Genomic DNA, 20,380 nt, shown 5'->3' with positions numbered 1-20,380 from the left:
TTTTTTATGAGAATGAGTACACTTAAAGGACGACAAATCATTCCGTAGTAGTTTGTTTGTGTCATCTGCACTCTTTAAATAGTTTTGGAACGACTTATTTGAGAACTCTCCTATTGTGTTGTCCATAAGTTTGTATCGACTTGCTTCCTAAATTGGTGTGAGTATTGGAAGGCCAGATCAGAATGATTGGTTGGTAAGCTTGTTTCTTTGCAGTGTGGGCATAATGAATGAAATAATTGTGTACTCATCAATTCTGATAAGAAGATTCATAAGACATGGAATATAAGGAGTTAATGTCGATTGTTAATGTGTACATCATTATACACATGTTTCTTCTTAATGTGTACATAATTGTACACGTGTTGATTGTTAATGTGCACATAGTTGTACACCTATTGATAGTTAACGTGCACATAATTGTACACCTATTGTTTGTTAAAAAGTTATTTTTTCAGGTTCTTAAATTTTATATGATCTATTTTTCAGGGAGCTAGCTGTAAAGTGAGGAAGATAATCTTAAGTTTGTTTGAATGGTTATTTGAATTTCAGGTGTTGGTGAGTCAAATATACTCTTTCTATTTGACTAGGAATGAGTTCAGTCACGAAACCAAGTCTACCATTGTTGTTGAGTTGGTTACTAGGAGTTTGAAAGTTGAAGTTAAAATCATCAAAGCTTAGATTCAGGGCACTTCTGTCAATAAAGGTTAGTTTTTTTTCTTTCACTGTATGTAAATAATTGTGTACACAATTGTACACATGTTGATGTTTAGTATGTACATAGGTGTACACCTCTTGATCGTTATGTACCTTTCTTTAATAAGGATATTATCACCCACCCACTCTTTTATTTCATTTTATAGTAATAAAATTGAAGTAGCATATCAAGAGGTTCTTACTTTGAAGAGGCAAGAGGAGATCATTCGGTTTGTGAGGAAGATGAGATTTGGCAAGTGGAGAGTGAGCAAAAACTAAATGGTGGATCCGCTGACAAGAAAAAGCGCCAAAGGAAAAACAGGTATTATGATTATCTCTAAAATGACCATTTTAGCACATTTATCACTCGAAACATTTAATTGTACATTTTCAGTAGTTACTTCAAACTGACATTATGTGCCCAACTTCGCTTTTACGGGACCAATATTAAAACAAATCTCGGAATTTCATTCCCATTTCACTCGGTTATCTCTTTCTTTCTCTCTTTTGCTCTCTCGAAATTTCAAGCGACAAGGTAAACCAGTTTTACTTCACTATATGAGGTGTACTTATTTGTACACCAGTTTTACGCAGTGTAATTTTTAGTGCACCAGTTTTATCATACTAGTTGTAAGTCGTGCACTTTGTTTCTGCATTAATTATATACCAGAAACTATGAAACTAGTATTTGCATTCAGACTTAATTATGACATTCAAGGGGTTTGTTATGGAATTTTTTCTTTTAGATACTTTTAATTGAACTGGTTTGGTATTACAAAATTTTAAATTTTGGATTGTTAGATTGTAGCACAATTTAGTATAACTGTAGAATGGATAAGTGATGTCCGTGTTTTATTTGGCTTGATATAATATTTGTAAAATGGTAATCTTGTTGTGCTTTTGCACTACTAAGATGTGACTGACTTTTAAATGATTTTAATGTTGTTTTTGCTATGAGAATTAATTTGTCGAAAGCAATGGCTCAAAGTTGGCTCTGTTGCAGGCGACTGCTCATCGTTTTATAATCCCGGGGACATGTACTACAAAAAGATGATAGAGAAGAATAAACAATTCAACTGTTATGTCTAGCATTAATGCTTGCAATCTCATGAAAGCTTGAGAAAGGCTCTTAGGGAGATCAGTTCCACATGCGGCGAACAAGAATTTTTCTCAAGCTTTACAGAGATGGTGATTATATTTTTAGTATCCCAATAAATTACAGATAGTAAGAAATGAAATTGGCTTCGAATTGATTAATCTGATGGTTTTCGGACCGATCCATTCAGGGACCTGCCACTGTTGAGAAATGTTGTGGATTGTCAAAGCAATTGTTTGATGCTTGTCATGCAGGGTAATTTCTCTCTCCCGCAAAATATATTGTGTCTTTTACTTTTCTATGACGTATCTTTTACCTTCTGATTTTGGTATGCCTATTCGGCTACCTTTTTTAGGATCGTTGTTTTATATCACATGACCAGTAAAGTTAACTAGTTGGAACTATATCACCCAAGTAGCAACGATGATGAGGAGTCTATGATGATGAAGCTTTCTCCTTTATGTGGAGAGTCTAAACTGGCGTACAAACTGGTGCACCAATCTATTTCCTATGAGAAGTAGCTTGTTTATGGGTAAGAATGCTTGATTTCATCCATATTATGGGTATGAATGAGCGGTTTCATGCATGTTTTATAGGTGTGTACAAAGTAGTACACGTGAAAATAATGGCTCCATAAGCTTATGCTGGTATCATTATATAGATTTGTCATGCTTTTGATTAGATAATACTATTATAATATGTTTCCACTTTTGTTCACAGCGAATGTGCCAAAGAATTGGTGAGCTTCCATGTCTAACCTGACATGAATGTTTTACCACACTGATAAAGAGAGGTATGTTTTATAATTATAATATGGTGGTCTCCTTGGTCTGATCTAAGTTCAGTCTTACATAATGCTCAGAAGAATGATACTGTGTAAGCCTAGTGTTCTTCAAAATGCAATAAAGGATGCCTTATTATACCAATGCATGGTTTGTAGAGTTTCCGATTTAGCTTGAGAGTGTCTCTTGGAAGTTAGGTTACATATTGGTGCACCTGTATTGCAAGTGTACATATTGGTGCACCTGCAGTACAAGTGTACATATTGGTATGTTATTCGTATCATTGAGATACCCTAATGGGAAAAGTAGGCCAATTCACATAATCTAGAGGAAACACATGTTGACATAAACTAGGTTTAGCTGTTTAGACTCACTAGATCGTAATGTTAAAGAGATTGATTGGGTTGAGTATGTAGATGATAGCCAAATAACTGGATTTGTTACCAAAGGGAAGGGTATAAACTGACTGCTAGGTTTAGAAATGAGGGGTCTGAGCGCTATGGTGTTGAAGGATGGATTCATTCTTCTTTGGAAAGTTAAATGGGAGGCCGCTTTTTTTCCTTTCTGATTTCTTGCGGATATGTTTTCGAGAACTTAACAAATCTGGTTCTTAATACAACCCAAACAATGATGCATTGTTAGATGTATCTGGGAAGATGTATCTCATGATAGAGCTGAAAGGACATGTGTTAGAAGCATAAATAAGTGGTTATCCCAATGATAATGATATTAATATGTGTTGCAGATTTCTCCAAATCAATCTCTGATTGGACAGACAGGGAGGAGATGGATTATGGGTGTAATCTCTCGATTGGAAGATGGTCATTTTTACTTGGAAGATATGACTGCAACTGTACTAGTTGACTTAGCTCATTCACTAACCTAAAAAAGTTCAATGCTTTTTAATAAGCCATCATCATGAAACCAACTTTATACTTTTGTATGTGGTGTACAAACGGGTGCACTTTGTCTTGTCTTTGGATTTTCTGGATCTTTGTAGATGTCTACATGTTTATGCACCAATGTAAACTAAGATTTTTTTAAAATGAAAATTGTATAGGCATATGGGTACTCTTTTTGTAGATCTCGGAAAGAGCTTTCCGAATATATAAAGTTTGTGAATTTTGGACAAATGGTTCAAAAGATAAATTGTTTTTTAATTATTTTTATATTATTTAAAATTGTTGACATCATCATTAGTCATTTTGGACTAAATTGTAAATCAGGAAGGTTATGTGTGTATTTTCCATGTTTTAAATAAATTTTGGACTAAATTGTACCTAGTTAACTCGGGATGGACTAACCCATACTTATTGATGCGGTTTTGGACTAAACCGTTTTTTTCCCTTTTGACAGGCGACATTATCAGGTTGCGCCTACCAGCATGTTTCGCCAAAACAAACTACCCCAAAAGCATATTTTTCGGTAGGACCAAACTTTTTCGTTTTTTAGGGCAATTCCTATGAAATCAACAAAAAAATTGTTCGTTTTGGTCTCATTATGGATTCAACAAACATGAAAAATGGGTGGCCGAACCAACATATTTGATGATTTGTTCATTGCAACCAATATGAGACGCACGTCTCATTCAGAATTTCCTGGGCGAAGAGACCTCGCTGGCGGGTGAAGAAAAATCGCATAGACTGTGATAACCTGCCAGCGGGTATTGTTAATCCGCCAACAGTCCAGCCATCCACAGGTTCTTACTCTTTTCATTATACATTTAAACTTAAAATTCACACCTTCTACATCTTTACCTCTAAATTTCTCAACCATTTTTCTCTTGTACTTCTGTTTATGGGTGAAAACTGTTTCTGCGGTTTTTGGTAAATTTGGGTGTGTGTGGATGAGAAATGAATCTAAACCCTAAACAAATGCACTGCACGGGAATGCTTTATGATTTGAGAGATCAATCTGTACAATTCTGGCCTAAACCAAGAAATGGCCGTTCCAGACTTGCTTCGGTCACAAAGTGAAGGAGATGGGCTTGATCTTAGGGAGGGAAGCGAAGAAGGTGTTGAGAGTGTGAAGGTGTTGGCTATTTATGACTTGTATCAGAAAGATGAACCGGCTTGTAAAAAATGTAAGGAATAAGCTCTGAGTGTTTGAATACGTTATATCAACACTTGGTTTCTGTCTCGTCTGTGTTGGAAATAGGGAGGAGAACCTATTTATACAAGCCATTGAGCATAACCCTCGTCTCTTGTGGGAAGTGGAGAAAGTGGAGTGATGGAATAGTGGGGTCGTGTTAGTGTCACACGATTAATCCTTTCCCACTTCTCCCATCATCACTAACCGTCCATGTCTTCCTGACACGTTCTTGTGATGACGCGTTGCACGCTGCACGCTGTAAACCGCCAGACCAATACCCAATAAGTATCCCCCAGTTTGTGACATGCTTGATGTCTCGAATGTGTGGATCGTGGGACCCACATAAGTAGCATGCGGTGCTAGGTTAAATAACTAAGTTATTTTGGGAAATCGATATTTATAAAATATCGTGTGTATTCTATGCATGTAATGCATCAAATATATTCAATATGCATGAAGCATCGCTGTTTTAAAGCTTAACGGAGTAAGTCACGGATTAAGCGTCTTAAAACATCATCACGTCCAGCCATCTTCGAGTGATCGTTTGGAAGCCTCATGGGCGAGCCATCTCATGGACGATCACTCCATGTGGAAGAGTGTCGGACGGTGATCACAGAGACGCTTCATTGGTCGTATAACTCTTAACCTAGGCTGTCCGACCAAGCTAGCGAAGTTGGACGGACGAGATGGCTTAAGACCCTCATCTGCGACCGTTGATGGAATATTAGGTTTTAAAGAGGTGCGCAAGCATCACTCTTTGGCTTGATCAAACTCAAGCATGGGAGCCAGTTTTGGTGGGACCGATCGGTCCTGCATGGGAGCCAGTTTAGATAAGTTTATATCTATACCCTCCATCCAAGCTTGCGAAGATGGACGCTCGTGATCGATTAACGACACATGTAACATGCCACAAACCCTAATTAGGGTTTTGGATCAGTCGTGCGCATGCAACTTCAACCAAACGGTTTGGAAAGCTATGCTCCTCCCTTGGGGAGGCCGATCATGCGGTTCCACATTGGGACGACGGTGAACGTGTCTGTACCTGCCTCGTGGTCCTAGGTGTGATCTAAGCCATCCAGCCATGCTTGCGAAGTTGGATGGTCGTGATCAATTTAAGACACTAGTGGACTTCCACGGCTTTTAAAGCATCACGCCGGCCATGTTTTGAGCAATCGTTTATTGCTCCATGGCTTGGTCGTGAGAGAACCGATCAGGTAGGTGAAAAGTGGGTCCGCCAATGTGCATGCCAACGCTTCTCCGATCAATCGCGGGACGATCCAAGCCGTCCAACTTGGCTTGCGAAGTTGGACGGTCGCGACTTCTTTGAGACTGTTTTTGACAGTCTTGCGCATACTAGCCACTCCATACCAGCTCGACCATCCTTCTTCAAGGCTGGCGTTTGGTGGCTATTTGGGGGTATAGCATGTGTTCGACCGTCCAGGGCATAAACGGGCCCGCTGGTGGTCAGTGCGGTGATAGCCTGCTCCTGCTGAGGATCGTCTAGGCTGGTTAAATCATGCGTCCAACCTGCATGGTCGTGATCGTTTCTGAGACTGACATGGGAATTCCAGATTTCCCTTAGGAAATATGCTCAATCGGGCTAGTATAACACATCGAGAGATGCACAATCGGGCTAGTATAACACACCGAGAGATGTAGCCTGTACGGGTATTTCGTGTATGCCTCACTATTGACACTTGGAGATTCGTGTTACTCTGCTAAGAGAAACACTCAGTCGTCATACCGCACCAATAATGAGAGTTATGCGGGAACAACACAGGAAATATAAGGCTAATCATGCATTAATTAATAACGCTATAAATCCACAGAATATCGGGATTGTTGCTACATGCTCTGTTCTGAGTGTATTTAATTCACAGAATACTGGGATTGTTTCCACATGCTCCATTCTAGGTAAATTAGTAAAGTGAAGAAGTATTCATCACTCGGATAGCTTTATCCTCTGCAGGATGTCAGCGTATTAAGTTCGGCTTTTACAATTTTAGCCTTGAACAAAAATCCATCATCAACAACTTCACACACAACTACTCATACCATCCCAATCTTTCATCAGTAAATATCAACCAATAAATTAAGTCATCTAATCACAGTTTTGGAAATATCATACCAAACAATACACCAAAAAGTAACAAAAGGGGAATCAAGATCACATGTTATCTAATTTAAATTCACCTCTAGTTATGATATGCACTGAACTAATCAAAGCGAGTATCAAGCCAAAAATGAACAAATTACCCATACTCTTACTCTCTTTATATTCTATCCGCTCCCCAACTAAGTAACTCTCTGACGCAACCCAATGAACCACCACGAGCCGCCAAATAAAGAAGAGTACTCCTTAGGGAAACTGCATTTAACACTCCGTCAATCTCAAATTAAAATGATACAGTCAAAAGGAAATTTCAGCAAAGATGGCATTTACACAAGGTTCTTGCTTGTATGTGTTAGAGCATTGCTCGGTCGAACTCACAAGTTTTGCTATATCAAGCTTGTTGTCAAATTTAGTTGTCAAAACTGTATCTTGATTTCTAGTCTACAATTGGTTAAGTCTCGGATTAGGATAGAAGTGTAGTTGAGAAATGGACATCACAGCAGTCATCATTACGTTCTATCGTTTGAAGCCGAAGATCAATCGAAGCTTTTGAATAACTTCTTCAACAAAAGGTAAGTGAAGACTGAACCACCTATTTCTCAATTTATATTCATCTTTCTATCTATGAGAATTGCATAAATAATTATACTATCATAAGCATATCAAGAATTCCGAGTCGAGTTTATCTTGGTAATTAGTTCTCGAAATATGACTAAGCTTAATGAATATTTATTCATTCTTGATGAATTTCGGTTAAGGAAAATTTATTGTTCGCAATCAATATCATGGTTCAAGAATTAACATTCGAAAATAGCCTGGAACAATTATATGTTATTCGATAATATTTTGAATCGATTTAGAGAAATATATGGAATACTGTAGATTCGAATATAAGACAGTGTATATATCATTCTTACAAACTGGGAAAACTGTTATAAGTCTGAAGCCGTAATGCATGTACTTAATACACGAAACAGAGTAGCTATATGTCGACAAACAGATTTTTGGTACGCATATTCGTATGCACACATTTGAAAATCTGGGAACTCGTGAATCCGGATCGATACGCAAACCAGTGTGCGTACTAGAAAAGAATTGTGGGTTACGGAACCGGTTTGGTATCCATATCGGTACAATACCAGAAAAGTTTCGTGGACTCCGAAACGTTGCTATGTTTAAATGGTATCCATACCAGTACGCATACCATAAAAGTTATGTGGACTCCGAAACTCGTTATGTTTAAATGGTATCTATTCCAGTACGCATACCGAGAAAGTTCTGTGAACTCCGGAACTCTGTTATGTCTTAAGGTTTACATACCGGTACACGTACCGTGACATAACTGTCCACGAACAGGTTAAGTGATTGTACCTTGAACACTTACTTACCATGTCGATTAAATTCTTATGCACATAAATTATTTCACTGAGATAATTAGCATTTGAATAATCTCTAAAAACACCATAGACATGTTTGATTACATGATTGTGTTTCGAGTTAAGTCTTAAGTGTTTATGAAAATGCTCAAGCTTATAGTTCAGTTGGCTAGCTTCGGCTAACCATTCATGAGCGTGGTCTTATACATGGTTCGGTTACGGTTCATCCTAACCGGAGTGTGCAAAGATTAATTTAACGGTGTTTATTGTTTGCTTGATTCCAAAGTTATCTTAGCTTAAACCTAAAGCAACCTATGCTTTGAATGTCTTATACACGAATCTCGACACTACTTTTCTTGGTGTTTCCTAGTTGTAACTGGATTCGTCCTCTTCCTAAAACCATTTTAGGGTTTAGAGACTACAAATACTTCACGTGAAGCCAGGTCCAGCTATTTTTTTATCTTGATAGCTCGAGTATCTTGATCTTGTTCGATTGTTGAGCTGCTCACTTGAACAAGATAAATAGAAATCATCAAAGTTTTCTTCGTCTCAGACTTTGTTGATTCCAAAAGTTTTATACTTGTGAGGTGAATAATAATCTAGGATGCACTTCGGGTTGCATACGGATTTTGAGGTTAGCTAGACCTTGTCTATTGCTATCGATTTCCATTACCTTGATCAACAATCAAAAAGGATATTACACATATAGGCTTATCTGTAGGAGTCATATTAGTTTAAAGTCTTCAATTGAGTTGAAGCAACTCTTAGTTGGTGTGACGTCAACTAAGGGAATCAATTGCGCGGATTTATGCTGGGATTCAAGAGGCGTAAGGAGCGCAACTATAACTGAATTGTTGGGATGGTTTAATTCGGTCTCAACTACATTCCAGTTCGAAGTTAATTGGTAGTAGGCTAGTGGTTGTAGCGGCTTAATACAGTTTGGTGTTCAATATGGACTAGGTCTCGGGGTTTTTCTGCATTTGCGGTTTCCTCGTTAACAAAACTTATGGTGTTTGTGTTATTTTTTTTCTCATTATATTGTTTATCTTTATAATTGAAATATCATAGGTTGTGCGTAAATCAATCATAGTAGATACATCCATCCTTGTTTGTTGGATACGACTTGATTGATACTTGGAAATTGATCTTTGGAATCACCAAGTACTCTCACTCGGAAATCAGGTTCACGGTGTTAGAGCATTGCTCGGTCGAACTCGCAAGCGTTGCTATCTCAAGTTGCCAAATTTAGTTGATCAAAGTTATATCTTGATTTCTAGTCTACTTATAGCTATGTCTCGAATTAGGATAGAAGTATGTAGTTGAGCATTAGAATTCACGACGTTCACCATTTGAAGAAGAAAAGCTACTGAAGACTTCGGAGGAACTTCGATGATAAAAGGTATGTGGATACTAAATCTTATATATCACTCAGAAGTCTATTCAATTCGGTCTACTAATGAGACTAAGTCGTATACCTATAAAGACTTTATGTTATACACATTGAAATTTCGAGTCGAGTTTATCTCGTTATTATATTTCTCGAAATACGAGTTTAAAGCTTAGAATGCTTCATCATCTACTTGAGAACTTTGGTTATGAATAATTCATTTGTTTGAAACTAAATATTAAGTCAAGTTGATCGTGTGAAAATTATCTTGAACATCTTACATGATTTGTGTGAGACAATCGTTTGATGTTAACATATGATGTTTCGTATTAGTCAAATAATCATTTGAAAATTAATTGAAACTAGTGGTATGTGTAATATTACCATTGTCGTTCTTTTAAGGATGTTTCAAATCGATTATCAAGAGTTTTAGAACTACTACCAAAGTCTGGATACAACACAGTATGCGTACCCTATATGCGAACTGTGAAATACTAGTTGGGTCTGGAACTCTTGTTTGCGAGCTTATACGTATGGGTACGGGACTGTAGTTTGTGAACTGTGTTTGCGAACGGAAAAACTAGGTAAGGTCCGGAACGGTAATTCGCGAACTCAGTTTGCCAACTCAGTGGTTAGGTTCTAAAATTGGCAGTTATGACAACTTGTTCACATACTCCATATGAAAACAAATTGTCTATACTCATGAACCCAGGTTCCTTTGCGAACTCTGTTTGCGAACTGAAGTCCCTGAATTTTCAATGCCTTTAAGGTATGCGAAATCGATTTGCAAACCGTGGCATTAGGTTCATGAATTGGTTCTTGTATACATACTTTGTACACATACAAACCAAGCCGAATATGTTTCAAATGCTTCGCATATACTTCCATGAGATATTGAGCATTTAAACAACTCTCTTGAAAACACATCTAGATACATTTGATCATCTATCAATTTGGTTGATTATTAGATTGAGTCTAGAAGTGTTTGATGAAAATAGTTGAGCTAAAAGTGTTCATATGGCTAACTTTGGTTAATTGTTATTGAGCCAACTCATTATACACGTTTAGGTACGGTTCATCCATATTTGAATATAAGTATATTTCATTTGTGTGTATCAAGCTAAACCATCTAACGACAGAGATTGATTGTTTATCATCTAAGCAAACTTAGCTTGAATCTTAAGTCAGGTTTTCATCTAACGGTGAATATTGATTGCTTTGTTAATAAGCTATCTTAGATTTGATTGTAAGCAACCCTGATTTGAAACACTATATAAGGAGAAGCTCTAGCAGCTTGGAAACCTAATACCGACACTTCTGTGTGTCCTAGTTGCAAACTAAAGTCGATTCTCTCTTAACTTAGTTTCCAGTTATTCTGGAAACCATTACTAGGTTTAACGACTTAAAGACTTCGCTTGGCATTCGTGAAGCCAGGTACAACTATTTTCTTTGTAGTTATGTATCTTGGTCCTACTATTCTATCGTACTTAGTTTAATCTTTTCTAAGATTATCTCGAGATTTATCTCTGATAGGTAAGATATAAAAAGTAATCACAACAGTTCTTCGTCTCAGACTCTTGTGATTCTGCAATAACTTCTTCTGTTAATCAGTTAGGTTATTGTGAGGTGAATAATATTCTAGGATGCTCTTCGCGAGACATAAGACCGGATTATTAGTTGTGTTTCTGTTCACCTTGATCTTTGAATCTAAAGACGAAAACCAAAAATAAGAATAGACTTATCTGTGGGAGACAGATTTGTTTATTCTTCGACTTTGGATCAAAGCAAATCCTAGGCTATAAAGGACGTTAGCTAGGGGAATCAAGTGCGCAGGGTCTTGCGAGATTCGAGAGGCATAAGGAACGTGATTGTACCTTAATCGGTATGATACTGGGTTAGGGCTCAGATACATTCCAGTCCGAAGTTATCTTGTCATTAGGCTAGAGTCTGTAGCGGCTTAATACAGTGTGGTGTTCAAGTCTGGACTAGGTCCCGGGGTTTTTCTGCATTTGCGGTTCCTCGTTAACAAAATTCTGGTGTCTGTGTTATTTCTTTTTCGCATTATATGTTCTTTATATAATTGAAATATCACAGGTTGTGCGTTGTTAAATCACAGTTGATAAATCCAACCTTGTTGGTTGGATATAAATTGATTGACACTCGAATATTGGTCTTTGGTACTATCCGAGTTTTTCTCACAACTATCAGGTTCACGGATTCGTATCTGTTTGATTAACTGATTGTGTTGAGAAAGAGATAAAGCTCTGTTATATCTTTCCTTGATTGAGTTTCAATAAGGGGAAATAATCGTTTGGTCCCTTTTTAGGTGGTCCCAAGTCGTTTGGTCCTTAGGGAAAACGTGTTTCCTGTTTGGTCAATAATTATTTGAAAATATAAAATAGATAAAAATACCCTTCCGTTTTAATAAATACTTATTTACTTGTAGCAGTTCATTCTGTTTGATGAACTATCAGTCATTTTGTAGATTTGAGTTCATTCTGTTTCATGAAAACTCTACATTTCATTATATTTTATGGACTTCATTATATATTTTACAAAAATATGTGTTATTAAGAACAAAAAATCAGAGTTCATTCTTTCAAATGAACACACAACAAAAACTCCACAATTATGAATCAAACCAAGTGTTCATTCTTTCAAATGAACATCTAATAAAACGTATATGAAAACAGAGTTCATTTTTTCAAATGAACACACAATAAAAACTCCACTATTGTGAATAAAAACAAGAATTCATTCTTTCAAATGAACACCTAATATAACCTATATGAAAACCGAGTTCATTCTTTCATATGAACATCTAATAAAAACCTATATGAAAACCGAGTTCATTCTTTCAAATGAACACCTAATAAAACCTATATGAAAACAGAGTTCATTCTTTCAAATGAACACCTAATCAATGTTCATTATAATGAACAAAAATCAGAGTTCATTCTTTCAGATGAACATCTAATCAAAGTTCATTATTATGAACAAAAACTAGAGTTCATTCACAAAAGTGAACACACAACAAAACCTAAATCATCAAAAATCAGATCGAAAGAACAAAAAAAAAAGATGAAAATAAGCATAGATCTAAATGAAATCATCACCATATCGTTTTCATCATCATCGTTTTCATCTTCATCTTTATTGTTTTCATCTTCATCTTTATCATGTTCATCTTCACCGTGTTCATCGTCTCCATCATCTTCAACAGCAGCAGCAAATCAAAAAAGAGTTCATCTTCGTCGTCTTCATCATCATCTTCAAAACCTAATCAAAACTAGATCGTCGTCATCTTCAAAACCTAATCAAAACAGAGTTTATGTTCATCGTTATCGTCTTTAAAAACCAAATCAAAAACAGAGTCCATCTTCATCTTCATCGTCTTCACCATCATCTCCATTGCAGAGAAAATAAGAAAGGAAAAAAAAAAGAGAAAGTAGATCTGAAAAATAAAGAAGAGCGAGAAAATTAATTTGAGAGCAGGCAAACACGCTAAGACCTCATAAGTCTGTGTTTAAAGCAATCTGATTATTATGGACGAGTCTATCTCTAATAACGTGCCAGTTCAGAAATTACAGATGATTTTCAAAGCTTGGATTCACCTGAGAGAATTGTCACATCTAAGTCAATATCTGAACATTCTCTTGATGTAGAAAATGTTGATAACTGGGAAACACGCCTATAAAAACAGTTGGATGAACTTTCTGACTAAGGTTTCTCGGATATTGATAGAGGTGTTGATGAGGAAGTCTCAGAGTATGTTGAGCTATTGGATTCATTGGAAAAGAAAAATATGGAAACTTCTCATGTCACACCTTTTCTGACTAATCTCTATCGCAAAAACAAGAAATTGAGAAAAATTTATCAAGGTCTTTCTATATGGAATTCCAGTAACGACTCGATCCTCAAAGATCGTGAGAATGACCTGAGTAAAAAATCACTTAAATGTGATAACCTTCGTAGAGATTTCTTTAAGTTGGAAGAAAAACTTGCAGCAACTAAAGCCAGGATTAACTCCCAGCAAACAAGTTTTGATGACAGAGAAAGCGTTTATCTCGCTCGAGAAAACGCCTTGAGGCTGATTTAACTGTTGCTCTTGATAAAATCAAGATGTTGGAAGATGACTTGAAAAAGTTCAATACTAGTTCAAGCAAATTAACCACAATTCTAGGAGCAAGTAAAAATCATCGTGATACACGAGGATTGGGCTATAAGGAAATAAATGCTCCAAGTATTAGCAAAGAGGTAAAATTTGTCAAGGCTAGTGGTTCTTCTGAACAAAAGGTTTCTACTGATGGCTAGAGTCTATAGCAGCTTAATACAATATGGTGTTCAAATCTGGACTAGATCCTGGAGTTTTTCTGCATTTTCGGTTTCCTCGTTAACAAAATTTCGGGTGTCTGTGTCATTTCTTTTCCGCATTATATTTTTATATAATGAAATATCACAGGTTGTGCGTAGTTCAATCAATTGGTGAATCCAACCTTTGGTTGTTGATTAAAATTGATTGACGCTTGGATATTGGTCTTTGGTACCATCCAAGTTATTTCTCATATTAATCCGGCTCACGGATTTCTATCTATTCGATTTCAGATTGATTTGAGAAATTGAGATATAACTCTTGGATGTATTTTCCTTGATTGATTCTGACTGTCTAGTTGATTCTCTTGGAAATATATTGGAGTTAGTCCATACAGATTGCTTAAACGACATATTGGGCGTGGTTGTTAGACCCCCGCTTTTTCAGTATTTATAGTAAGTCATAATAAACACCCTGATCTCATAGGAAGTGGAAGTAATTGAGTAATGGAGAAGTGGAGATCGTGTAAAAATGGTGAAAACCATGTCCCTATTGTGAAGAGAAGACTGGTCGGTTTAACATCCAATATTTCTCTACTACTATCAGATGTCCGCCTTTCCCGAAACTTTCTCACAATGAGCGTGTTGCATGCCGCACGTTGTAAACCGCCATACCAATACCCTAGTGAACGTATCCCCCAATTTGTGACATGTTTGATGTCTCAAGTATTTTTTGTAGAAAATATGGAGCAAGTTACAAGAAGAATGTAACAAGTTCTACATGGTAGTTTTTGAGTGGGTCTTGCTTGCAATACCTAATTATTTCGACTAATCACGTGCAAGGTAGGCGGCAGGTGGTCATAAGTGACAAGTCATGTCGTATGAATGAGACTTGTCGTGAGTCAGCGCTCAAAAAATAACATGTGGTGCTTTTAGGTTAAATAAGTAATTAACTAGTTAAATTATTTATGAAGTCGATATTCATAAAATATCATTTGTAATCGATGCATGTAAAGCATCGCTTTTAAGCAAGCAACTCAAAAATAATCGATGCATGTAAAACATCGTTGTATATAGCCTACTCGATCAAGTCGTGGATTTCACGGTCTTAAAAGGGCATGACTGTCCTTTTTGGTCGGCCGTTTGGCAGCCAAGCAAGTCGACTAGAGACAACGTGATCGGTCCATGGGGAAGAAGAGCCGCTGACAACAATTATGGCACCCCATTGGTCGCCCAAAATTGGATCTAAGTCGGCCAAATTTGGAGGGCCGTGATTATTTTAATACTGCCATGGGTGGTGTTGACCTAATTAAGACCCTTTTTAAATCGTTCGACTAGCCTACTTTGGCTAACAATTGTGAACAAAGCATGTAGGCTAGGAGAGATCTGATTGGCTGAAATAATAGAGGGAACGTAGGTGAGGATCATGGAGCTTGCTTGGTCGCTCTAGGAGGGAGCCAAGCTTGTCAAATCGTCCGGCCAAGTCGTTTGATCGCGATCATTCCGCTACTGACTTGGACGGTCTAGATTAATTTTCTTATATAACAAACAGTTTGACTAGCCTACTTTGGCTAACAATTTGGAATAGAAGCAGGTAGTCTAGAAGCGATATGATTGGTCGAGGTAATAAGTGAACGGTCGGTTATCATAACAACATCTCGTTTTCCGAGTTTGCAAGAGCTAGGGTTAGCTAATGGAGATTGCAAGTCGTGTGGTCGTGATTAGTTTGCGACTAACTTGAGCGGGAAACTATTTTCTTAAGAAATTAAACGCGTCGGCCGGCCTACTTCCATCTTTAATTAAAAGCGGAGCTTACAGCTTTAAAGAAGTTTGATTGGTCGATGGGAAAGAGGGGCCGACGGACAATAATATGGGGCAAGGCCGGTCGGTGGTGGTAGGTGCCAGCTAGGGCAAGCCGACTGGCCAGGCGGCGCGGTGGCGCCCCTTTTTCCTACTGCCCAATTTGGTCACGGTTTTCCCCTTTTCCTACTTTCCAACTTTTGGTAACAATCTGACTCTATGGATATAAAGTCTATATAAACGCTTCACCAGAATTACATCTAATCAACTCCAAGTGTGTTCTAGTAACCATCGATGAGGTTGAGTGCCTTGATCTAGAAAAAATCATCAAAAATCTTTGGCGAGAAAAACAACTATTGATAAGTGAAAAAGCGGGGGTCTTAACAGCCACACCCAATATTTCGTTTAGACAATCTGTATGGACAAACTCCGATATATTTCCAAGAGAATCAACTACACAGTCAGACTCAATCAAGGAAAATACATCCAAGAGTTATATCTCTGTTTCTCAAATCAATTTGCAATCGAACAGATAGGAATCTCTGAGCCTGACCAATAAGAGAAATAACTTGAACGGTACCAAAGACCAATGTTCAAGTGTCAATCAATTTATATCAACAACCAAAGATTAGATTATCTAATTGATTGAACTAAGCAAAACCTGTGATTTTTCAATTATATAAAAATATAATGCAAAAAAGAAATAACACACACACCAGAAATTTTGTTAACGAGGAAACCGCAAATGCAGAAAAACCCCGGGACCTAGTCCATATTTGAACACCAAACTGTATTAAACCGCTACAGACTCTAGACTACTACAAGTTAACTTCGGATTGGAATGTAGTTGATCCCTAACCAATCTCACGCTGATTAAGGTACAGTCGCGTTCCTTATGCCTCTGAATCCCAGCAGGACTCTACGCACTTGATTCCCTTAGCTGATCTCATCTACAACTAAGAGTCGCTACGATCCAAATTCGAAGATTTGATAAACAAATCTGTCTCACACAGAAAAGTCTATTGAATAGATAAATATGTCTCCCACAGAAATACCTACGAGTTTTTGTTTCGTCTTTTAGTAAATCAAGGTGAACAGGAACCAATTGATACACCAGACTTATATTCCCGAAGAACAACCTAGTAATATCAATCACCTCACAATAATCTTAATCGTATGGTAGCGAAACAAGATATCGTGGAGTCACAAACGATGAGACGAAGATGTTTGTAACTAATTTTTATCTTACCTATCGGATATTGAATCTCGAGCAAATTTTAGAGAAGATAGTACTCAATACGATAGAACAAAGTAAGATCAGAACACACAACTATATAAAAAATAGTTGGGTTTGGCTTCAGAATCCCAATGAAGTCTTTAAGTCGTTAACCTATAATGGTTTTAGAAAAACCTAGGTTAAAGTAAAATTGACTCTAGCTGCAACTAGTATCACACAGGAGGTGTAGGGATTAGGTCTCCCAGTATCTAGAGTTCTCCCTTATATAGTCTTTAAATCAGGGTTTGCAATCAATGTTACCTTGGTAACAAAGCATTCAATATTCACTGTTAGATGAAAACTGAAAAGACGAGGGTACCCAAATATACATCAAACTAAAACTTTTCCACCTATAAGTCCTTTCTCCGAAAGTGATTGTCTATGGAATGAGTCGAAACAATACAACAAATCGGTTCACACTTCGTGTGATCGTCTATGGATACGAGATCGAGACAATACGACAACAAGATAACTTGTGTGATTGACTATGGATAAAAGATCGAGAAAATGCAACAACGAAGTATATTTACTTGATAAAAGGTTCGGACATAACCAAACACAATAGGATTACTTATCAAGTAAATGGGAATTAACGTTTGTGTAATTTACTTTAAATTATAATAACAACAATTATAATTGCGGAAAAAAAAAAGTAAATGACACAACAAGATTTTGTTAACGAGGAAACCGCAAATGCAGAAAAACCCCGGGACCTTGTCCAAAATTGAATACTCTCAGGATTAAGACGTTATACAAAATCAAACCAACTTCGTATAGTTGAGACCAAGCAACTAAACCTATAGTTAACCTAGTTTCGTCTGTATTCCCATGCCTCCGACCTGTAATAAGTCACGTACTTGGAACAATTCCTTTGGTTCGTATTCCAATCAGTAAAGGAACAATAAATCTGTTTGGCATCAACTCTTTTCAACCAAGTGATGTGAGTTCGACAAAAGGCTCTTCTGTTTATCTCAATAAACTCCTTTGTCAGGTTCTTAGATCTATCTTATTATCAACTACCAAAAAGTAATTGTTAAGATTTTGCAATCAATACTTTTAATCACAAAGAATTGTATTGATGTCGATCTATACAACTAATAAATCTAATCTATCACAAGGATAAACCAATTATAGTTGGATCCTCTTTTACCGAAACAAGTATTGTGCACACCAAAGATTATGAACCCAAATCAGAAATCTTCAAAGTTTTCTTTGTCTTCAAATCTTTTTAGATCTTCAATAAACATCTGCACACAATTAACTTGAATCTCTTGTGATCAATCACACGCATAACGGAGTCTGTTAACAATGGATTATCACAAGACCTATTTAGATCTACAAACAGTCTAAAGCTCCCTGTCGAAACTTCGATCTAGTTTGAGTGAATCTTATATCAGAAGATAAGATTCTCAAGCATAAACAAACTAGGTGCAATCAAAGTTCAACCACCGCTAGTCAATCAAATCAATCGAAAAAAAAAAGATAAACCGTAATTATCTAGTTTCCGACCAACGGTACTAATAGAGCTTCTCAATCCCAAAAAAGTCTTTAAACTGAGCGGCCGTAAGAGATTTCGCCTAATTAGGTTACTCTCCTCTCTGAATAGGCGGCTTCGCCAGTAGCAGCACAACTGAGATGGTTTTGCTGTCTCTGAGATTAGTTTGCTCGAAATGTAAACTTTGATATTTATAGACCAAGGAAGTTTGGACACCAAGGAATTTCCAAAATCGAAAATATTCTCAAGATATGCAATATATTCCAGATTCGGTTTCCATAATTCCTGGAAATGCTTTGTCCAAATAATGACCAAAAATCTCTTAGAAAATCTCCAACTAGCAAATGCATATTACTAATTTTCATTTTCCAAAAATAAAATTAAAAACCTTAAATAAAAGATTCTCAATTTATTTTATTCGATCCTGGATTTTCTTCCTTTAGCTATTAAGGAATATCTTTGAACAATTAAAGATAAGTGTTACTGCACATGTTCAAAGTATGTCGATATTTTTGCTCTGTAAGTCCTCTTTCATACTTACAATCTTGAAACCGATTTGCCACACTTCCAAACAAGTATAGAATTGGTTCATCTGACTTTCAAGAATTACGTGATTGATCAAGAATACTCAATCACCAAACATGGGTTTCACGGTTCTACCAAAAAAAGTTTCGGTTCTACCTCCATGTGAGTACTTTGCATAGTCATGCTAGTTACCAAAATTCGGTTGACTAGGTACTAGGATCGGTTCCCCACATATATATGGTTTCTAACTTGTACTTGCTGCACATGTCCATAGGATCGGTTCCCCTTTGCCTAAAAGCGTGTTTCACATGTCCATAGGATCGGTTCCCCTTTCTACTAAAAACTTGATGCACCTCATACAAGTCCCCTTTGTGATAGGTTGCACCTCTTACTAGGATCGGTTCCCCTTTACCCAGAGTCGGTCATACCAATAACACTAAATCGATCATACCATCTCAGGTGATTACTTAAGATCGGTTTCACTAATAAAAGTCATACCAATACAAAAGTCAGGACTTTGTGAATAGTTTTACCAAGAACATCAACAAGTCATGAGCGGTTATACTAATCACACATATTGGTAGTTCAAAAGATATGCAATGAATAACAATACCAATAATGCCTGGAGATTTCTATTTCGATTCACAAAAAAAGTTCATGAATTTACTTCCTTAAAACAAATGTAAAACATTGTTTCCTAGGATGAAATCTTCACCTTATACCCATACATAATCACAATATCATTCAAACGATCATGTCGATGTCTTATCTACAAAGTTTAATGGTTCAGCAATAAACCTCGTATTGTATTCCTTAATACTATGTCTAACTAGAGTGTAATCATTCATGCTTCACAGTGTTGTTTTCAATATGCACGACTTGAAAGACACGTTAGGGAATGAAACAGTTCAAGTCAAATATCACTAACCTCAAGTGGAAGGATGATGTTGTCGTTGTAGCTCCTTACTTCTTCACTTCTTCAAGTCTTCGCAATACTTGTAATGTCTCATATCCTAAAAATTTCAAGCTAACATATACGAAGTTGACTCTAGTACATAATCAAACGACTCTTAAATGAGTTTGGGCTCACTAAAATATGACAACCAAACTTGACATACCAACGCTTGTGGGTTCAAGCTAATATCTTTCAACCGTTATATTGAACTTAGCTTGTTATACACAAATGAAATGTGCCTTTATTTAGATACGGGTAACCGTACCTAAACGTGTACACTTGGTTGGCTCAACAATAGTTAACCGAAGTTAGCCATATGAACACTTTCATATCAACCTTGTTCATCTTTATCACAACTAGTTCAAATGAATCAAATGAAACTAGTTATAAAGTTGTTCATCTGTTTATATTCTCAAAGAAGTATACAAGACACAATTAAAGCAAAATCGATTTTGATTCAGTCGAATCAATTGATGAACA

Source organism: Papaver somniferum, chromosome 1, assembly GCF_003573695.1.
Source record: "Papaver somniferum cultivar HN1 chromosome 1, ASM357369v1, whole genome shotgun sequence".
Lineage (NCBI taxonomy): Eukaryota > Viridiplantae > Streptophyta > Magnoliopsida > Ranunculales > Papaveraceae > Papaver > Papaver somniferum.
Note: the sequence above shows the minus strand (reverse complement) of the source record.